Below are 22,485 nucleotides of genomic sequence, written 5' to 3' on the forward strand. Positions count from 1 at the left end.
CGTGTTAATAAATCATGCTTTATCCTGACTTTTATCAGAAGATTTGGATGGAGAAGGCTCCACATGACAGAAGGAAGGGAGATGAGCACTTTCATGTGATGCTCTACCTATCTCAGAATAATACTCTACCAATCGCTGTGCAGCTCTGCAGTCAGCTGTTGGAGAAGCTGGGTAGGTCCTGTGTCACTTAAAGAATGAGATGTAGAATAATAACATATGTTTTGTAAGAAAAATTTCTAGAATGGCAATTCTTGAAGAAAATATGCATATTCTGGAATATTCTGAGATTTTTCAAAAATGCTGTACAAAATAAATGTAGGAAAATCTTTACTACTTTTTTTCTGCCCAGTTCCTTTTGGGAGTTTCCCAACTTCTATGAAATGCTTGTGTGTTAAATATCAACTCTCATCAATCAGCTACATGGACATTTTTTTTTTCATTGTGATGTAAGCCCCAGACTATTTAAGAGCGCATTTATAGAAACATTTATGGAAAACATATTGTTTCATTTTCATACGCAGCAATACACGTCCTTTCCCTTTGTTACCATTCAAAATGTTCACATTCTGGTCTCTGTGTGCATGTTCTTAGAGTTGACTTCCAGCAGTTACCTTTGAATAAAGAAGGGAAAATACACCACTGTTACTTCTAAATGTCTGCTTGCTTACTAATTAATGAATAAAATACTTCATTGAGCTTTTCTGAAAAAAATTTATCTAATTTAAACTGTATATCAGGAAGTGATGAGGTAGACTTTGTAAAATGTGTTATTGCTTTGCAGTGAGAGGATTGTTAGGGAAAACACATATCTTTCCTTCGGCTAATTATCAAATGGTCATACTATAAAATGTTGTAAGCACGTAGATAGTATGAAGTAATTCCTAATATTTTCCATTAAATGTTCCATGACTTTTTAGAACATCATTCTCAGAAATACTGTTTTCACTTAGTTATGGATTAAGTGGAAATCTGATGTTTCTTCTAACCTGGATCTTAAATATTGAAAAGCCTTAGTTTGTATTGCATAATATGTTTTCTAGTCAGTCAAATTACATGATCGAATTTTTCAATATTTCAATTTCGAATGTAATAATAGGCATAATTTCCTCTCACACTCGCAGAAATTTCATCTCTCATGTCTTTCTCCAACTCTCAAACAAGTACATTCCTATGGAATAGAAGTTACCAGGGAATCTCTTCATGTCACTCTATACTCACCATCTAAGGAGGATCTCAGAAGTTGTTCATAGTTTTGGAATATTTTATTTCTATTAGCAATACTCTGTAACACTGCCACTAATTTCTAAGTTGCGATCATCAGAAATCTTGATTCCGCGTGAGCTTTCATGCCAAACCTGTATTTGCTCTCTAATCTCAAATTGGCCAACTGAGATAAGATGAAGACTTTTAATTAGAATTTTAATATGTAATCTAAGCCATTTGTAGATTATGCACAGAGGTGATCTTCTATGTATTTAATAACTGCATGGAGAAACTTAGATAATGTTTAATTTGGTGGAGAGATGATTTTTAACTTTGGTAGAGTTTGGTTACTTTTAGCATTCCCAGAGATTCTCTCAGAAGTTATGTCAGCATGAAGTTTACTGTGTGAATGAATAACAGAATGTGGCTGGAGCATGTCCTGGGGAATATTATAAAAATTGGAACATTCTGTAATATAAAGAAGAGATTCTGTTTTCCTTTCACATTTTTTTCTCTGGGAAACCTAATTTCAAGTCTCTCAAATCAAGTGATGTGGATGAAAAGGGATAGATACCCAATGGACTCTCAGGAGCATTAGCCTGTCCCTTACTACTATTAGTGAGTGGTGCCTCTAATCCTCAAATGTTTATTTCTTAAAATCCTAGAACATGCAATAGTTATGGTTTGTTTTCTTTCAAGAAACAGTTGACATTTCATGTTGGACTCTTGCTTGACATGAATTATTTGGCAAATTAGGGACTGAAGTGTGAATTATAAACTCAGAGCTATATAATGGACCTCAGGGGTGTTCTAGGGACAGATATTTTAGTAGGGACTTCACAAAAAATTTTATTGAGAAAGAAATGATGCTTTTGCATATTCATGAAGCATATAACATGTATTTTGCACAAGTATGATACTTCTTTATACACACACACATATCTACACTCTTTATGGTGTCTCTGTGTTTTATTTACATGTGCCCATGATTCTCATTAATGGTGATAATCCTCTGTATACACCTCTAGAAAATAATGGACGCTGACTGTGAGAACTGTCTGTATTCAAACATGTTAAGAGCTGAATATTTAAAATTTGTTTGGCTTACCAAGCTTGGCTTTCTGAAGACAACAGAAGTGTGATAAAGAGATCAAAAGGAAAAAAAAAAAAAACATAAAAGGTAATAACATCTGGATAGGTCCTGGGTAATGCTCTAATTAAATGTACTTACACCTAAGTCTTATCACATGCTTAGGAGTGAGCGCTTAGATGCCTCTTTCAAACTGCAACGTTAGTCAGTCATGGGGGCCTTGCATGGAAGCTGTCACCTCCACTGTGATTCAGCTCTGTTCTATATGTGTACCTACCCATAATCTATCCTACTTTCTTTCACTGAATGGGCTTCTGCTATTTTGCTCTTAAGATAGTAATGTGAAATAAGGTTGTCCTTTGACCTTACAAAGATATACATGTTCTTTAAAATGGGCTTGAAAATCATCAGTTCACGCCACTTAGAAGAAGCAGACTACAAGATTCTCTTGTTTTGTTCTTGGCTTATAGGTTATGATGAGTTTAGTCAGAAACCCCGTATACTTTTCTCGTCATTCAGGCAGTCTTTTGACGTCCTTTCCCTTCTGAACATAATAGAAGCTCTCCCTGAGTAGAAACCACAAGGCAGCTTTTTCAGAAGTCACCAAGTTAAGCAATTTTGACTTCTGAAAGCATTTCTAAAGGCTATATTAATTGCTCAGTCCTAGCTAAATTAGCATGACCTAAAATGTTTTTAAAATGCTGGGATTAGGACAAGAGACAATGTGAAAGGAGGTAACTGTATTTTCTAGGTTGTTATTTTTGTGCGTGCGGAGTTTTGAAACATCATGCAATCTCTTATTAATTTCTTTCTAAAAAATAAAGAATACAAACACTAGATATTTAGAAGAAGCTGTTTGGCAGTGCGCAGATATGTTCTACACGTCTCATTACCATTAACAGCCATGCATGGCTAAACCTCCCCCTATTGCACTGAGGATTTACCCTCTGGCTTTGTTAAGTGATGCCTGAGTGTGGATTTTACAAAGGAGTTTCATAACCATTTTCTACACTATGCAGCACACCTACTATATCAGAATATGTTTCTTGGGTGAATGGTAGCAATTAATGAGAATTAATGTTTATTCAAAAAGAATTCAAAGAGCTTGTATATAAAGTCTTCTGGGGAAGGAGAGTTCCATCTCTTATTTTAACTAAATGACAAGCTACTTTTCGTTTTTCTATTCCTTGTGTTCTAGTATTGCTAAACAATCAAATGCAAGGTATTTTGTCTTCTTTAAACCTACTGGAATCTATTAAGGTCCAGGAATTTAAAGAATCAAATGTACCTTCTGGGTTTCAGAATCCATCGGGGAGAATGTAGAGTAAGTTATTTTTCTCTGACCTTCCCTAATTTTGTTTCACTGCCTTAGGTATAATTCAGACACTGGAGCAGTACTGTGGGTGGGAGGTGTTTTGGGGTGCTTGAGAAAGCAGTGGGATCTAAAAAAGAGACGCCAAAGACTCTAGCCTCTAGGGAAATAGGTCTACTGGGGTGGCTTTTTTTTTTTTTTTTTTTTTTTTTTTTTTGCAGGTTTTCAATGTGCCACACCCCTTTGCAAAAGGATAGGACCCCTTGGCTTTATTCGCCCTGTTTGTGTTGGAGTATATATATTTGCACTTGGGATGTTTTGAGCAACCCTTATTTCTCTCTTTTTAAATCGGCTGCACTGTTCATCTTGAATATCAAGGTTTTCCTATACTTGCTAAGTCTTGCTCATGTAACCTAATGCTTCATTTCTTCCCAGAAAAATAAGATATTTGCATCAAATTCAGCGTTTCAATAGCAAAAAAGTCCCTCTTTGTAAAAGATACAGGATTAGTTTCTGCTGTGAGTTTATCTGTATCATCTCCATTTATTTCTCAGGGGTGATGAGAAGACCTTGCATTTGACCAAAAAGCACTAGTAAATAAGGAGTTAAAATGAAGGCAGGCTCGCTGGTTTGCTGAGATCTGTCAGAGTCTGACTGGCTGGCTACATATCTGTCTCTGGAACAATAGGTACCTGTATTCCGCACGGACTGCTGGGCAGCACTAGCACTCTGCAGAAGGTCTGCCGCTGTCTGCACTTTCCTGGTGAGAATCCCCAATGACAGTCCCACTTTTCAGTGGAGGAGAACAAAATATCTGTCTACTCTCTTGATGAAGGACAGAGCTTTGATCATTTTTGTTCAGGCTTGACTTGGCTGGAGGTTTTAGGTTCTTAGTCTCAAGTCAGCAGTCTCTCTCTCTCTCTCTCTCTCTCTCTCTCTCTCTCTCTCAAACACACACACACACAGGGACGCGCACACACACACACTCAAGCACACATATACACAAGCGCAAATCCTCTCTCTCTCTTTCTCTCATTTCCCCTCATAGGTTCTGTGCAGGCAGATGAGTGTCACAGCTGTAACTGAGGCACAGAGCAGTACATATAGTGGAGCCGATTTCCGCGATGGCGAGAGGGGGCACCGGAGGTGACTACAATAACAAGACCGTCCTTCAGACAAGTTTTAGGTAAGAAAACATTTACGCCCTGATTCTTGTATTTCTGCACTTTGTGTCTGCAACATTGAGATAGAAAGCGACTCTGGATAGGAAAATATTTTTGTGAGGGTATCATCTGTGCTGTCACTTGCCTGCAAACCTGTGTTCTCGGGGCTTTGTGTTACTGGAATCGTCGGAGGTGAAGTGTGAGCGGAGCTGAGTGGAAGGGTGAGCTGCTTTTTGTGTCTGTCTGGTGATATTCAGCATGCTGTTTAAATTTATATCTGGAAAAAAATTCTGTTTGATGATAGTTAGCAATGTTTTGTGCAACGTAGAGCAGCATATGGCCATGCAGAATTCAAGGGATGCTCTTTCATTCTTAATTTGTAATTATTTTTACACTCAACTGTACTGAGGTCAGAGAGTTTCAAAAATTAATGAGAGTCCCTGTGGAGTTCAAATAGTAATATCTACGTGAGCTGCCATAAAAAGATAAGATTATGATGGTGTGTTTTCAACATAGATTTAACTGTCTTATTTGGAATATACTCCATTTGAAATATATATGAAATGTACAATAGTTTATAGAAACCTCTATGTTTTTGGAAATTAGTCGGTTTTTTTTTTTTTTTAGTGACGAGGAAAAATTGACTCAAAATTAGACTGTAGAGGATGAACACTTTGTGTAGACATATTACTAAAACTTAATAGACATTATTGTTATGGCAATGGAGAATATCTTATACTTTCGAGGAAATAAGAAACAATGAATGAGTCGCACGCTAAAAAGAAATCTGCAAATGTGTTTTCATTTTAAGTGATACAAAGAAACTCAGCAGATATTTAGGGTGAAACATTGCTGGCATGAACAAAGAAGCAAGTGTACACATAGATGAGAATTCTTTGTCACAAAAATGAGTCCAGGACATCGATTTAGGAGGTTAAGTGATTTTTATGTTTCAGTGCCCCACAAAAGGGGATCTATTGGGATGAGTGCAGACATTTGAAAATGTACCAAAAACTTTCATTTCCCACAATTTAAAAACATTGTTTATGTTCCTGATACAACACATTGTTTAAATGAGGGGGACCGAAAAGCAGTCTGAATATACAGTAATCGGGGCTAAAGATGTTTTTTATCCCCAGGTCCCCATTTATAAGACCCATTCGGAGCTTCCTGTGATATATTGTTATGTAAATACTGTTCAGCCAGGGAAAGCAGTACTATGGAGATTCAATTTACTTTGAAAGTTGTTCATTATAGCAGGGATGAATGTTATTTATTTGATGTGATTCAAAGGCTGGAAATGACTTTTTCATTGTGGCGCCTTTTGTAATGGGTGCAGGGTGATCTAATCTTTTTAATTTTGGCTTTCACACCAGTGGAGATGAAAAGAGATCTGAACTCATTTATCGGTTGCTAGGTCCTTCTGGAGGCCCAAGTCCTGTTCGTGGTTGCTACGGCCAGTCTGACCTCAATCTCCGTGGTTTTGGGGACTTAGCAGTCTTTTTTTTTATTGAGGAGCATGTACCTTGATTTATGTCCAAAATTGTGGCTGAACGTCTTTGTCTGCAAGTGATAAATGGTGCCGAGCAATTCATCAGTTCTTACAAGTAAACACTGCTGTCCCACTAAAAATATGTTTTGTTCCGAGTTAATGGTATGGAACAAGGCAGCCTCCACAAACAGCTATCTTTTATTGTGGAGGGGCCACTGAAACTTGGAGCAAAGTGGAGGAAATTGGCATTCATTTTCTTGTACATTAGCATTTCATTTGTGATTCGGATGATGCAGCTCTAGGTGGATTGACTATGAAAGGGTGAGCCTTCCATTTCCTTACCTTCTCTCTAGTTGGGGTGCCTGTGAAACCATCAGGCTCTCTCCAAGTGCCTGGATTCTGCTGGGGGAGTAAGAAGTCAGGAGTAGTTTGTCTGATGGTATTGGGCTCTGCTTTGCAATTGCCAAGCGCTAAGGCACAAGCTGGCAGATGTGCTGTGGCTCTGCTATGGGCGGCTCTGTCGCCTTCAGTCGCAGGCTGGTTCTTTGGGGGAAAGTTGTATCCAATATTGGTGACTCCTGGGAATATTCTGCTGGTGTGCTACTTAATGGTCTCTAGGCTTCCTTGTCTTCTAGAACCTTGTTAGAAAGGAGCCGTGGTGATTAAGAGGCTATGGAGTATACAGCCTTGCTTAGCAGGTGAGCCCTGATACATTTCCCGTTTCCTTAAAAACGGCTAATTGATGGATGCTGCAGAAAACATGCACTCTGCTAATAAGATGGTGATGACAAAATAGGTATCAGGAAAGGCATTTATTGCTTATAAGCACCATCAGCTTCCTTCCGAGTGAGATTGTGGCTTTGTAGTAAAGTTTTTTATTTTTATTTTTTATTAAGTAATATGCTAATAGTTTTATTCTAAATCGGCCAGCGCTGAATATCTTCAGGAAAATGGGTTCCATGAGAAGTGACATCCTCCTCAAATCAAAAGGTAAACATTCAACATTTTTAAAAGTGCAATTTTCAAAACATTTCCTCTACTTCTTGCCAGTAGCATTAGAAAACTGCTCTCTAAATATAATTATTTAAAATTTGACTTTTTTTTAACATTAAAGGTTTAAAGAGAAGAGCTTAGAAAATTTGATTGTTAGTCATTTTCTGAAGATTGGCTAACTTTGGTGATAAAATGCAATCAGGTGCTCCCTATGTTTCCCTTCAGCCTTGAAAATAAGCAGCTTTTCATTTCTTTAGAGAAAATGATCATTTTGGAGATCAATAAAATTAATACTTATGTTATGTGGATTTTATTTCTAGAACTAGTAAATTAAGAACCAGGGTTATGTCAAAAGGTGATGTCAAAAGGTCTCTTCTGGCTTGAAAATTCTTTATGAAGTACCAGTTTTCTAAAGGAGCCAATAACCATGCCTATATTATTGTAATCGCACTTATTCAACCAATGTTTAGCTTTCTTTAGTAGAGCAGCAGCAAAAGTTCCATGCTTCGGTATACAAGTAATAATTGTGGCTTGAAGTAATTTCCAAATAATTGATTTTTGAAGATATTAAAAAAAAACCCTGATGTGTTAGTGCTTTATTAACTCTGGGATTTTATAGAGCTCAACTTGAGGCTCCTTTACTTGGGTTTCTTACTTCAAGTCCTCTTGAAGGTAATATTTTATATAAGTGGTTAATTTCCCAAGAATTAATTTTAGGTATTCAGAGACAAGTACTCCTCAGTATGTATCTATGTATGTATATGAACACATTTTAATATAAAGTGTCTTATAAATTTCACATTGTGTTTTGCTTTGCTGTTATTTCAAAGGATTTAAGTGAATGGTGGATAGTGCTCAATTTCCTGAAATGATTAAATTCACTCTCTGAAGAATCTGGGGAAAAGGCCTGTAATGACATTTTGATGACTTTCATTTTAAGGTGTAATAGAAATTGAGTAAAATGTTTTAATAGCTATTCTCTAATATCTTGTTCCAAATACAATGTTTTTATTGCTCATTCTAGCTTACAATTTTGTGGTGATAATAATGTTGGCTGGTAATTGTTTCTTGTATAGAAATCATTTTATCCTTATGTAAAAGTTATTTCAGAAAAGCCTTCATGCATTTATCTCAGATGAAGCAATTGCATTGAACTCTTGAGATAAAACAGTGAGTATTTCCAGATTGCGCCTACTTTAATTCGACACTTCCTTAGGAGAATTAGGAGTGTCTTAAAGGGAAGAATATTTGATACGATAGTTTGTAGTTTAAGGAGAAAAAACAAAGAGGCATGCAAGTCAGAGAAAGCTGAGAAAAGAAAAAGGAAAGAAGGAATAAATGCTGAGTGATTTTACTTTGCTTAGTTTTACTTTGTTTGCCAGATGTCATATATACTTTAAATTTTAAAATTGGATTAAGAAATAAAAAAGTATGTAAATATGCTGTTGTTATAGTTATCTTTATTAAATAGGTAAGTGCAGAGATATAAACTTAATAAGATTACAGCTAATGTTACCAGGAACATCTTTGCACCTCAATTCTTTCAGGAGATGTACACATAAGTAAAGTTAATCACATAGCTTTTAAAGAATCAAATCTTTTGGGAGCTAAAGTTATGACATATTAGATCAATTTTCATGTAAGTCAAAATGAAATCCTTACATCAATTTTTCTGTGCAAGTTACACAAAGCCAATAGCTTCCAGACTGCTTTGTTCTAAATGCTAATTAGACAAATTTTTATACAATTTAACTTGATTATAGTAAATAATTAGTCAGAATATAATACTGCTGAATTAACACACCATTAGTGTAATTTTTTATAGAAGTAAAATTAAGCTCTGGGATCTGATTACATTATTCTCTCCTGATATGTTTACTACATTTCTCCAAGTTTGCTTTCTTTTTGTCATTATGTTCCTTTTCAAATACCACTATTACAGATCAGCTATTATAATACTTACTTATAATTCCTTTCTGCCTACTATAATTCTGCCTTTGTCTTTGTGCTGTGCTATTATTCTTATCTGTCACCTAGAAAGGTGTATTGACTGTGAAGCTATTTATCTACCCATTTGCCTGAATTTGGGTGAGGTGGGGGAAAGGCTAAAACTTGGTTCATTAGAAATTGTGTATGAAGTGCTAAAAGAGTTGGCTTTGGTATGTCCACGGGATTGATATTAGGATATGGATTTTCTTAGTAGTAGCCGGTTATTTGTGCAATTCAATAAAATCTTTTCTTCAGCTATCTTGGTTTATTTTCCACAAAACAGAGCATCATCTAGGAAATTTATTATACAGAATGCACTGTCAGGGAGGGGCCCTCTTAGATAGCTAGTAAAAATATCACTCCAAGTTACTGTTCTACCTGTTGGCAAGGATACGTGGTAAAGCTTTATCTACAGGTTTTGTATGTAATCATCTTTGTAATCCAACAGCAAATTTTCATTTGTTTCGCTATCAGTTGGATAGCTGTTGCTTAAATGCTAGCAGAATGATTTAAGAAAAAAGTTATCCTAGAAAGCTTAATTACACACTCTAGGACTCACTAATAATTTATTCAGATTTTAAAATGTGAGCATTGTATTTGCTTAACTGTGTTTATAATCTCTTTTCCAAGAGAAGGGCTATATAGGCTCGTTATGTCCCTTAATCCTTCTAAAGTTGCTAGACTTTATGATCCTATAATACTATACTGTATATTGTACAAAACCTTTTTGCATCCTTACTAATATCTCTAAGCCATGCATTCATGCCTTTTATGTTACTTGACATTATTTAAGCACAGCATGCTTGTGATTTATAAGTCTGTGAATGTCCTGTGTTTTTCTGACAATTGAGTTCGTAGTTCAAATGCAGTTACTGAAGTATACTAGTAGGCTAATAGTTTTCCTTAGAGAGAGACAAGGTAACACACAGTGGTCAGGAACATATGATTTGTAGTTAATTATCACAATCTCAAGTGTTTTAACATAGTTTACTGTAGAGATCTTAAAACATGCAGAATTTCCAGAAAATATTTGAAGAATTCAGTTTGCTAGAAATTGGAAACATGGAAGTCAAATGAATTATTTTAAAAATCTCCTCCCATATGGATTTAGAAAGCATTCATTTATTCCCTTACTCATTCATCAAATGTTTATTCAGTGCCTACCATGTGCCAGACACTATTCTTGTGGATCTTGATTTGTCACCATTAATTCAGTATTTTATATATTTTCCTGCTTTTGTAGATTATGGGAATCTTACTAGTGATTTATACATCATCAGTGAATCACACATCACAATCCATATTATTTTGGAGTGTATATTTCTCTTTTCTACTCTTTAAATGGCTTAAGATATATTCTAGGCATATATACCAATTTAGTAAAAAGGGAAAGATTTATACAATCTGAAGTGAAACCAGAGTGTGTGTGTGTGTGTGTGTGTGTGTGTGTGTGTGTATATAAAATATATATATACACCAATTTAGAAGAAGATATTAGTAAAACACTCAGAATGTGCTTCAAGAAGTTATCTTATTGATATGTATTTAGAAAGTCTAAATTTATCCCATTTTCCTTATTATTCAGTACCACTCTGCAGCAGACACTAAATTGGTTTTATTGTTTTTATGCTTCCTTCCAAGGCTTCCTATATTATTTTAAGGGATTTCTAATTCTAATTATCAATGGCTAACATTTACCTTCTATATGTCACACAGTGTGCTAAGCCCTTTACCTTCATTTTCTAATTTAATCTTCTCAATCACTTTATGAGAATGGTAGCATCATTACTCCTGCTTGTAGATGAAGAAACTGAGGTTTTGAGAAGTTAAATAACTTCTTCAAGGTCACAGAGCTAACAAGCAGCTGAGATGACTTAAAATCTAGGTCCTTCCGGTGCTATTAATTTTTCTTGATATTCAACACATATTATTGAGCCTCTACAATGTCCTAGGCTTGTTCAAGATGTTCAGAATAAAGCAATGGCTAGAACAGGCTTTCAAACCCTGTACTTTATTGCCTAAGTCAATGCCCTGAGAATACAGGTGCCTCATAACTACCTTGACACTTTTATTATGTTATTTTCTTCGGCATTCAGGGATTCCCCAGAGCCAACAGGATACAATTTTAAAATGTCAAACCTTTTTAGATCTTATACTATTTGGCTTCAGTCTTTCTTTCCAACTGTATCATTGTCTATTTCTAAATAGGGATGTTCTACACTGTATGGCTGATTTGCTCATTGCCCCCACAAAGTTTGTCTTGCATTTTCTCTGGCCATTCCTGCACCTGAAATAATTCTGCCACTGCCTTCTCAAAGACTTCCAACCTTCAATGTCCGTGTCAAAGCCCCTGGCTCTGAGGAAGCGTGTCTTAGAAATAAAATCCCCAAATTCTTTTATCTGCATTGATTATTTGACACATGGCACTTGTAACAACTAAGATTATTCAAGGCGAGATGATCCTCCACATTTTTTTTTTTAACCATGTCTATGTTTGTAGGTGTGCCCAACTGACATACTGGCTAAGAGTTCAGGGACCTAGCAGTGAAATAAGAAAAGACTATTAAAAAGATAGGACCTGAAGACTAGGAAGTAAGAGCCCCCACTGCCTAGCATAGTGCTCACATAGGGTATGCAGTTCATACATGTTTTGGGCCAGGAAAAGAGGAGAAGGGGAGTGAGGAGGAAGAGAATGACAATGGAGGAAAGCTTACAGGGAAGGAGAAAATAATACTCCTAAAATCATATCCTAAGGCCTTTAAATGTCTTTAAATATTTATATTAGGGTTAGAGATATCATTAAGGAACATATTAATATATGCAATACATTTTTGATTCTTCCTGGAATAGATTGTCACTTTTATCTATATTAATACATTTGATATAGAATGGACATTCTGGTGTTTCTAAGGAAAAGTGCAATTGTGTTGTGTTTGTGTGTTTTCCATCACAATTCAGGCCTACAATGCTGTTAACCCTAAGTTGATTTTGCTGTTTTACACTGTAAATGATTATTTTTCTATTTCCTGGGACATATTTCAGTACCATAAAAGTTGCTGACCACCCACCACTCCTCAAAAAAGAGCCATTTCCTTAACCATCATAAAGGTTTATTACCTAATACCTCATGTTGGGTTTTTATTTTCAATAAAAGCCAAATTCAACATTCAAACTCCTAGTGCAAATCTCCTGTATCAATAAACAGTACTTGTGGTTAATTTTATTATATTTTTTTGCTTGATTATATGCAAAGGTGTAGCCTTGAAATCTTAAGAGAGATATGTGTCTGTATTTTTATGAACACTCCAACCAAGTTATTAAGATAGAAATTTTACTTTATAGGAAAATCCATGTGGATATTTAAAAAAATCAACTACTACATCTGACCTCTGCTGTAAGGCTGTTTTACTGGCTGTAAGAGCCAGATTAATGTACATAGATATAAACATAGATAGGGCTTCCTTCAAGGAGGCATTACTTTTGCATAATATAATGTGTAGCATGTGCTAATTTTCCTGGGTGAAGCAAGCTAGAAAAGTTGCTTCTTAAACCAGTGAATGAACTTATATGGGAGGACCCTGCTGAAGCAGCCCCGTTTTTGAGAATTCCTACCTGCTAGTGGAGACAAGTGAGCATAAAGCTTTGGCCATAAGGCTTTGAGTTGTCCTGCTTTTAAGAAACAAGAGATATTTCCACAGTCTGTCTTGTAGTAGTAGTAGCTGAACAGTCCATGAGAGTTCCAGAAACGAACTGTGCTCCAAATGCTTATCACATGCTGTGTTGACGTTGGTAAAATGCAGAGGATGAGCTGGGCTCCCCTTTAACCCTAACTTTCTATGGTGCTTTCATTTTGACACTAATTTCCGACATGAACCTTGGCACTTAGCTACAGTGTGTAATTGTTGGTATCTCGCTGCCACCTGGGTGCACAATGAGAGTAGCAAATGGAGAACGATATTTAGCCTCTGTGATTTGCCACAAGAACACACAACATGCAGTTGGAAAGGGAAATATTTAATCAGCCAGTTTTCTCGTACAGTCTCCATCAGTTGAGTTGGTTGAAGATTTTCTTCCTCTGTATTAACGGCTTGTTTTGTCACTGTGAAGATAAATCCTTTGGCTTCCTCTTGAATTCATATTATGCAAATTTGGGGACATTGCATGTTAATTTGAACATACAAGCATAAAGAAGATACTTTTATGCTAAATTCATAGCTCACTTTGGTTAAAAGATTTTTTTAAAAAGCTCCTGGAGTCCTCTGTTTTGTTAGTTGGCTGCGGACTTAATATGTGAAAGGCTGTAAGTGACGCACGAATAATACCATTCCATTTTTAGGCATGTTGTATGATGATGCTGTTGATCTTTAAAAGAAATTCCATTTGGTGACATTTACAGAAATAGTTTTGTGTTAGCAGCTTTTAATTTTAATTTTAAAAAATATTGAGAATGGTGTAACTTTCAAGTGGTGAGGAAGTCATCTAGAAGGTATATACTTATGTAATGGAAATAGGAGACATACATTGACTCTCATCAGATGTTGTGCTTATATTCAATCCAGGGAAACAGTTTGACAAGTAAGAATATGGTATAGTGCAGAATGCCAGTATAACCAGGCGGATCACCTTAAAGACTCAGATCTATTTTATTTTAAACCTGATGTTTTTAAAGTGCTAGGAAGATCCGAATCCAGAGTCGAGTAGTCCTCACTTGAATCCTGCTGATTCAGGGCGATGCAGTCCAGTCCATGACAATTCACTCAGTTACTTACTGATTGGATCTCTAATATTTATAAGCATTTTAAACTCCTCCAGTCAATTATCTCTTTCGTAGTATTATTTTATCTTTCGGTTGGGTAACTACAGTAAGATAGATGGGTACATATGGCAAAGAATTTCTGGTTCTTTCCCACAAAACAAAATATTTCAAAGAGTTCAGAATTTCTACATGGTTTGGAAATTTAATTTTTCATTCCAAATTGGGTAAAAGTCGGTATAGTGTATAATCTTTCAGACTAAAATGGTTTCTCTTTGACCCCAATAATTACAATTATTATTATAACTTTGGAAAGATTTTCAATCATTCATTCACTCAATCATTCAATTGGTTTTTTTCCCTAATTATCTCATCTGAACAATGTTGCTAATGGCACTGTGAAGGATTTTATAAAAGGAGAAAATATAACCGCTCTCTCGTCAACTGTAGTAGAATTGGAGAGAAAAGAAAACCTTGAAGAACTAATTGAATAATATAATGAAATTACTGTTAGCAATCATACTTTAGTAGTGTGAAGGGAAAAGCTATTTCTGCACAGGTAGAAAGCAGTATTAACCATCAAATATAACTTTCAGGCTCAGAATATAGGTTCAGATTATTTGTTGTGAGAATAATGAGAATATTCAGAATAAAGGCTAATTCTTGGAAATGGATTTTAGAATTTTCAATTGATTTCATCAGCAAAAACATAAGGCTTTCATTTCATAAAAACTTAAAAAAAGTAACTACGTCATCCTGTTAGTGATTAATTCAACTGTCTAAAAATTACAAATATTTTTCTTTATTGAAGGTTTATAGTAAAATACGTGTATGTGTATCAAAGACTGGGGGCTTAGTGGATTTATTGGTGCCCTTATTTAACTTTGCAATAGTCTTCCAAAGTTTGGACATGAATGTAAATTGAAATATTTTAAAAATAGTTTACATCATTGCTTATGCCTATCTTCTGAAATTTGTCAACTTCCTCACTATCTTGAGAAGATAGGCTAACACATTCTATGTGATGGAAAACTTTTCAAAGCTGTCTTTCACATCTCAGGATGTGTAAAGCCCTGCCCATAGCTTCATTCTCTGGCAGATATATTATACCATTTACCCACATAGATAAAAACACTATTTCAAACAAAATATAACATTAAGCAAAGAGCTTTGGTATTGGTTCAATTCTCGCTTTCTATCTCAAATATGAAAGTTTACGATTTTAAGGAAAAACAACTTTGTATGCATGTTCATTACCATTTTCCAGGAAAGCCAAAGATTAGCAGGCCAAAAAGAATTGGAAAACTTCACTTTAAAAACCTTGACATTTTTGCCCTTAGTTACCTGTGTGTTGAAAAGCAAAGCCTAATAATGACTTAATTATTCTCTTCTTTTCTCTAGTGGAGTTTGTGTTTTGTAGATGTAGAGAAAAGAGCCTTGACTATTTCTGGCTTCTCTGCCCAGGGAAGGGAAGAATTGGCTTAAAAAGTACACATTCCTAGCAGATATTTCTTATTGACAGTGTATGGTATTCTGTGAGCTGTGGAAGACAGATGCCCTTTTATTGGGGGCAGGGAGAGGATGTAGCAAAGGACCAATTTTCCTGGAGATCCTATTATGTGAAGGGACTTATACTAGACACATCATGGAGAAAATCAGAAAGAAGGCTGCTTAATGAGACCCACTCCTGGATGCAGCCACTCTCAATTCTCAGTGTCTTTGGGAAGCAAGTTTCGCCATCCACTTGTCTAAACAGATAATGACAGCAGAGGTGCTACACAACTTCTCCCTGTGACTTGTGAATGCCTTTGGTGCTCCCAAATAAGGAACTCCTCTCACTGCTGTCTGCTCTGAGCTGTATTTCATTTTGATAGCCATTTGCAGGAGACACCTTTGAACTCCATGCAATGTAAAAGATGTGGTCGAGAAATTCTTCGGTGGAATTTCTTCTCCTTTCCACCACCCTCATTTTCCTCTGGGTGATTTAGAGCTTGAAGATTAGGTATTTAGAGAGAGTATATCTGACCCACCTTTAAAAATACACATTAAGACTCACACAATTTGAAGAAAAAAGAAGCCAAAAAAAAAACAAAACAAAACAAAACAAAAAACCTTGAGAAGGCCAAAGGATTATAATATTGAGAAAATATGGTATATGGTTAAATTTAGAAATCAGAAGAGTTGAAAGAAAATATGTGGAAAAAATTGTTTTTATTGAATTGCAGATTCAGCTATTCCCAGTTTCACTTTCACTTGCTGGATCATAATGATCATAATGTCCAATGTCTTCTTCCAATTTAATTTTAGTGTCGTCCTTCTAAAGTAAATATGCTTGAGAGTAGGCATACTTACTGTTAGGAGATGGTACACCTCTTTGGTTCATCTCCAGTGTACTCATTCATAATAATGTAACTTTGGCATAAATTGCTCATTGCCTTCTGTCTTTTCTCCAATAATGTAGCCAACATATTTTGAGTAATGTTGCTTCCGAAAACAAATACATCTCCTTAGCTTTCATCTTGAAATATTTAAACTTGAAATCTGAATTGCAGCGCTGCATCAGTCAATGTCCAGCAGCACGAAGTTATTTTCTTGCACCTCTGGTGAATTCATATCTTGTCAGTAATCAGTGAGTTTCTACTTCTCAGGTGCATGTTTATTTTTCTAGGCTATATTGATCAGTCGTGGTTTCAGCCGTTTTTACCTTGGAGTTTGTACCCTGTGATTTGAGGGCCTTGGAAGGCTTTTGAAGGTCGAATATTCTAATATCTGAGCTTACACTTTCAAGAGAAGGTAATTGGAATATAGGCATCTATGTCTGATGGTATTTGGAAGATCTCAGCTGATGTCGTCTTTTCTTTTTCACTTTGGGACCATAAGAGAAGCAGCAACCTTTGTGGAAGAGTACAGCCTTTGGAGTCAAACCAAATTAGATTAAAATTCCAGAACTACTACGACCTTGGACCAATTGCTTAGTATCTTTGAAACATAGTTTCTTCCTCTGTAAAATAAGGATTATAATACCCACCTTAGTAATTTTTTTAACCATTTCCCACATGTCAGGCATCATTTTCACATGGACTAAAGGCAAGCATTATGATCCTTCACACTTTACAAGTTACTATACAGAGGTTTAGAGAGGTTAAAAAAACACCCAAGAACATACATAGTTGTTAAGTAGTGGGTCCTCTTGTTGATTCTCTTATTTCAGTAGAATTTGTTTTTAGAAAAGGACGCGCAGGGTCCAAAAATATATACTTAATAAATATAGTTTCCCCCATGTGATTTAGTTTAAGCCCTTGGGTATATATTAGAGATATACTAAAGTATTAATACTGCAGTGTTAAAGCTGAAATTTCTATTTCACCCATGTTGCTGCATCACATACTGATGCTGTTTGAGAGTGTGCTTTTAAGTGGCTGTGGAGGACTATATGCTATGAGAGCTGCTTTATGCTTTTCTGTTTGAAGATGTTGATGGTGCTCTCATCTTGATGAGCACAACTCCTTTTCAGTAAAGATTCTGGATAAATGTCTGTTGCATGGAATTGAATGCTAGTCTACAAGGCAATTTTTATACCTTAGATGAAGAGTGGATGCCATTTGCAGAAGAACTTGACATTCTCAGGGAGTCATTTTATAGCCTAAAAGAATTTTATATTTGTGATTGTATGACTCTGGATAAAGAATAAAAAAAAGAATGATTTACTTGGAATTTAAAACTTTCATTCCACTGTGGCTTCATCTGCTGCCCATTTGCAGGACACTGATAACTTCAACTTCTTCTCCTGCTTCATCTGCAGGCTCTTGAAGTCTGTGGGATGTCCAAGTGTGTATAGAAACTCGGAAATAGCACAGTCCCTCTGGTTAAGAATAACATGTCAGTTTTCTTTTCTTGCTTTTGTGTGCTCTCTGGAGCTCACCCATGCATGATGTTCCAGTGGACTTCAAAGGCAAGTCTATGGTTGGATTAGCTCCACAGGACAGAGAGCAAGGTAAGAAATAGGCTTAGTGCTATCAAGGCCCACTGGGGAACTGATAGAGCCAAGCTATGTGGTTTCCAAAATGATTTGTTCATTCATGTCCTCATGGAAGAATAGGCAAATTTGCATAATACTTTCTATTTTATTATCACCATTAAAATTTCTGCATTTTCAAAATGGTATCTGGACAGTACTCCAAAAGGCTGATTTATAGTTATACAATACCTGCACTTGAGGGGTTGAAGATCTAAAAAAAAGAGATATAGATATAATATATTTGGAATTAGAAAATACTACTAAAGTCATAACGACATAAAATATTCAAATCATAGGGTAATTTGGGGTATTAAAAAAGGAATGGAGGAAAGAATGGTGTGTACTTCAGAAATTGCAACTAAGGGATATTTGCTTTCCAGAAGTTGCCAGCAAAGATGGGCTTCTTATGGAATTCTAGAGCCAGGCATTACTGAGGGAAGGAAGGTGGAAGATTAAGTGATTTAAAGACTCAGGACACACTTCAGGGGAAGGTTTAGAAATAAAATAGGAATGGTTAGATGATGAGGGTATGGAGGTGACTTGACTGAGAATAACATGGCAGACTAAGGAGGGTTAAGAGACATAGTGGATGGGGCGGAGTCAGGTGCCCACATGCGCTTCGAAGTTAGGAAAGCCAACAATATCAAGTATCAATGTGGAAACCTAAGGAGGAAGTAGATGTGGTGAGGTCCATGGATAAGCAGTGGAAGCAACCCTAGCAGTCCTGCTGAGTATTGATGATAGTCTTTTTTATGAAGTCTTGAAGCCATGGAAAGGCAGATGAAGAATCTTAATTTTCAGAAATCAAAAGACCAGATAGGAAAGGCCACAATAATCCAGGTGAGAGTGCAACAGATCCAGGACTGAGACCATAGCTACAACGTGAAAACCAAAAAGGAGGATAAATTTAATAGTTGTAAAAGATTATATAAAACAAAATAACAACATCAGCACAATTTAACATTATAGGAGAGGAGGATTCAGAAACATTAAAGGATAGAAAAAAATTAAAAACAACTGGTTATAGGTTTTGCTTCTCTGATAGAAAAGCTACTCATAGAGCAGGACTGAGTAAGAATATGTAGGATCCCAGCAAACCTTTAAGGGACCAAACATACTTATTGCATGGTTTTTCTTCTGTCTCTGGAATGAAGAAGAGGAAGGATAAGGTTATTTCTTTGCACTGTGATTTATTCCATTTTATCTTCAGGATCACAAGTATGTGTTGCTTAAATTTATATAAAGCTAAAAGCACTTTTTAATTGTATAGTTCCCCTGTGCCAGTTCTTTGAGGTCATTTTATTCAGCATTGTCTAGGGAGACACTGCAAGGAGAAATTGCAATCTGTGTGGTAAAGAAATCCATAGACTTGGTATGACTGACTGTCAGATTGAATCTCAGCTGTGGTTATATCCTTCTAGTGAATAGAGCAGAAACAGAAATGAATTATTTGTCTCCAGAAATTGTCTTTCTGACTTTGCTTTTGGAGACAGTGGCATATGTACTAAGGCTGGAACAATTCTGCTTTGATTTGTCATCAAACACTTGGTATTGGACTTTGAAAGGGAAGGAAAATATTGTGTAATTCAAATGAGCTTTTCATTTGAAAACGAACAGGCTCTTTGTATAGCTAGTGTTCCTAATTATTATCAGTAGCTATTTCTTTGCTAAGATGTACACCATAATTTTATGACCTGAGAACTACTCAATATTTGCTTCAGTATCTATAAATCGTATTTTGATTTAATTTCCTACATTGTAGAAAGTACAACTAAATTATCTGTAGTCTTCTCTTAACTGGAAATTCTGGTAGAAGAAACCATGAAGTGGAAGCATCTCATTTTATTGTCGTAAGGAAGGCTGAACTCGGAAAAAGGAGTTGTTTAAGGTCACACAGCTAGGTAGTGACAGAGCCAGGAAAGTCTCAAAGCTATTTATACCCAGATGAACCTCCTGTAACTATGATGTACTGTCCCTTCTCCTTTTTTTTTTTTTTTTTTTTTTTTCTGAGAAAAGGTCTCACTCTGTTGCCTAGCAGACAACTAGTAGTTGTCTGCTAGTTGGCACAGTCATAGCCCACTGCAGTGGCAGAGTCATAGCCCACTGCAGCCTCAAACTCTTGGGCTCAAGCAGTCTTCCCACCTCAGCCTCCCAAATAGCTAGGACTACAGGCACGCGTACCACTGTACCTGCCTAATTCTTTTATTTTTATTTTTTGTAGAGATGAGGCTCTCTGTATGTTGCCCAGGCTATTCTACAACTACTGGCCTCGAATGATCCTCCTGCCTTGGCCTCCCAAAGTGCTGAGATTATAGGCATGAGCCACAGTGTCCAGCCTTTTCTTTGTTTTACAATTTCCAGCATCTGGCTTCTGCTCCTGCCTCACTACTGATGAACCAGTAATTCCTGAATTGCTAAATCCAATGGGCTTTATAATTCTTTCCTAGATCTCTCTGTGCATTTGACCCCATTGATACCTCCCTCCCTCTGAAAGTTGTCCATTCCCCTGGCTTCCACCGTACCATACCCTCTGGGTGGTCCTCTAATTATGCCTTTTCGCCTCTTTCCTGGACTTCTCTTCTTCCTCTTCCCCTGGGTTCATCCTCAGCCTGTTGCTCTTGCCCTGTACACTTTCCCTCAGTACTCTCATCCACCGTCATGGTTTGCAGCTACTCAGACATTTTATTTGTAGCCCAGTCTTTTGTCTGCAGTTCAGACTCAAATATCCAACCGTTTGCCATATCCAACACGCACCCTCCAACCTAACATGTGCAAACTAACCTCATCATCATCCTCCTTAACCTGGTTCCCCATTCTATGCTCTCTGTCTCATTTTGTGGCATCACTGTCCACTCATTCATCCAAACTAGAAACTTAAGACTCACTTTTGGCTCTTTTTTGCCCACTTTTGTTTTCCATATCAAACCCGGTACCAGGAACTGCTAATTTTTCTTTCTTTTCTTTTCTTTTCTTTTTTTTTTTTCTTTTTTTTTTTTTTTTTTTTTTGAGACAGAGTCTTGCTCTGTCACCCAGGTTGGAGTGCAGTGGCGTGATCTCGGCTCACTGCAAACTCTGCCTCCCGGGTTCACGCCATTCTCCTGCCTCAGCCTCCTGAGTAGCTGGAACTACAGGCGCCCACCACCACGCCTGCTAATTTTTTCTGTTTTTAATAGAGACGGGGTTTCACCATGTTAGCCAGGATGGTTTCGATCTCCTGACCTCGTGGTCTGCCCCGCTCAGCCTCCCAAAGTGCTGGGATTAGGGAACTGCTAATTTTTCATGCTAAATATTTTGTGAATCCATCTGCAAGGCTCACAATCACTACCACTGTTGTAGTTGAGAACTACTGCTACTTCTGATGTTTCATCTCTTGCTTGGACATCTGCACCATACAAATGACCTTTCTTCCATTAGCCTTGTCACCATGCAATCCACCTAACATACAACCCAAAGCAGACCTGCTGTGTGCAAGCTTAAAACCCTCTAGTGTTTCCCTACTCTGCCAGATAAAGTACAAAATATTCCTAAGCTAAATTCTAGCCTTAAATCTGCTCCTTCCTCCCTCTTTCTAGTCTTATCTCTAACAATTTCCTGTCTTGCACTTTGCTTTCCAGCTACATGCAACAGCTTGGAATTCTACACATGAACCATATTATTTCTTTGCACATACTGTCTACTTTGCCTCTAAGTCTCTTCTCACTCTTCTTTCCTGGCCCACTCCTACTTTTTCTTCAGTCAACACAAGTGTATCACCTCCTCCAAGAACCTTTCCCTTATGTGTCCTGTCCCCACTCCCATCCAGCTAACCTTAGCCTCATCAATACCCCATACATAATCCGGTCATTATATTGATTATATCAGTATCCAGTTTGTGTTAACCTGAGCTATTCAGTCCATTGATAGCTGTTAGCAACTTATTTTCTTCAACTAAATTCAGACTTCCTTGAATAAGAATTTGGCGCAGAACTGGAATGATCTTTGTCTGTTCCACTGCTGATAATTGAGTCGTGAAGCTGTTCATGTAAGGATGCATTTATATATTTTTTTAACTTTTAATTTTTTTCTTTCGTTTCTTCTGAGGAAGAGCAAATGAGTCACAGATACAAGTATCTTTTATCTTTTCTTATGACATCCATACTTTATGTATATTTTACTCCAAAAAGAGGCTAAAATTAAAGAAGATGAAGTTATTGGCTTGCCTGGAGCATCATAGTGTCAAAGTGTCACAAGAATCTGTTTTCTGTTTCCAGAACAATCCTCTTACTATTTTATTACCTTCTTTCTCTGTGATTTTTTAAACATTTAAAGGTCTATTTTATGTTAGCTTTATTCAGTCACATACTAAGAACACGGATTTCCCAGGGTGGCCAGTTACCATGCCAAAGAAAGTCTTTTAAAAGCTTTATTTATCCACATTTCAGATATATTTTTTTCATATCGAGAAATAGCATGCTGAGCTTTGCTGTCCCCAA

General features: G+C 36.5%; 1 long non-coding RNA gene across 9 annotated transcripts in view; it reads left to right on the top strand.

Annotated features, from left to right (window-relative positions):
- The first annotated feature begins 4,072 nt into the window (after positions 1-4,072).
- Positions 4,073-22,485, top strand: part of LOC126930014 (uncharacterized) — a 101,768-nt gene continuing 83,355 nt past the window's right edge. For 3 of the 9 annotated variants that reach the window (XR_007717432.1, XR_007717426.1, XR_007717431.1), the window contains exons 1-3: positions 4,073-4,368; positions 4,654-4,791; positions 7,191-17,989. This is a non-coding gene — a long non-coding RNA (uncharacterized LOC126930014). Of the gene's footprint in view, positions 4,369-4,653; positions 17,990-22,485 lie in introns of all 9 variants that reach the window. The other 6 variants (XR_007717424.1, XR_007717429.1, XR_007717425.1 and 3 more) reach the window with 6 other exon arrangements.

This window comes from Macaca thibetana, chromosome 11 (assembly GCF_024542745.1).
Source record: "Macaca thibetana thibetana isolate TM-01 chromosome 11, ASM2454274v1, whole genome shotgun sequence".
Taxonomy (NCBI): Eukaryota; Metazoa; Chordata; class Mammalia; order Primates; family Cercopithecidae; genus Macaca; species Macaca thibetana.